This window comes from Protopterus annectens, chromosome 7.part0 (assembly GCF_019279795.1).
Source record: "Protopterus annectens isolate FY-2018-M chromosome 7.part0, PAN1.0, whole genome shotgun sequence".
Classification (NCBI taxonomy): Eukaryota; Metazoa; Chordata; order Ceratodontiformes; family Protopteridae; genus Protopterus; species Protopterus annectens.
This window is the reverse complement of record NC_056739.1, coordinates 819,918,688-819,919,398: the sequence shown is the minus strand read 5'-3', so window position 1 is coordinate 819,919,398 and position 711 is coordinate 819,918,688.

The following is a 711-nucleotide window of genomic DNA, read 5'->3' as shown; positions in this document are numbered from 1 at the left end:
TCTCACTGAGACAGATACCTGGTGTCAAAACCATGGCCTCAAGCTAAATGCCAAAAAGTGCATAGTCATCCCCTTTGGAAAAAACAAAGTACCCACAAACTACCACATAGGTGGTAGCCCCCTAAATACGGAAGACGTAGTAAGGGATCTGGGGACCCAACTAGATAGTAACCTCTCCTTTGATAATCACATTGCCAAAGTGGTTAGAAAATCCTTCTATGTGGCCCACCTAATCACAAAAGGGTTTGCATCCAGATCGAAAGTGGTCATTGGGCCCCTCTACGCATCACTCATCAGACCCATCATAGAGCACAATGCCCCATTTGGGATGTACCTTACAAGACACCTGCAACAACTGGAAAGACCACAGAAGTACCTCACCAGGAGAATCACTGGCCTCAAGCAGATGCCTTATGCAGCTTGACTGAAGAAGCTCCAGCTGTATTCAGTTGCATGCCGCCTACTCAGAGGTGATCTATGCCTGATGTACAAGGCCATGTCCAACCCAGAATTGACGGACATGCTCCACCTAAAGAAAACCATATCCCCTCGAGCCACATGCTCTAGGGATCTAAACCTCACCACAACAATAAATAGGATGTGATGGAGGGATAGATTCCTGTCCCAGAGACTTTCCATGCTCTGGAACAAGATTCCAATCTATATTAGGCAGAGCTCCTCACTAACCCTCTTCAAGAGAAACCTTGACGA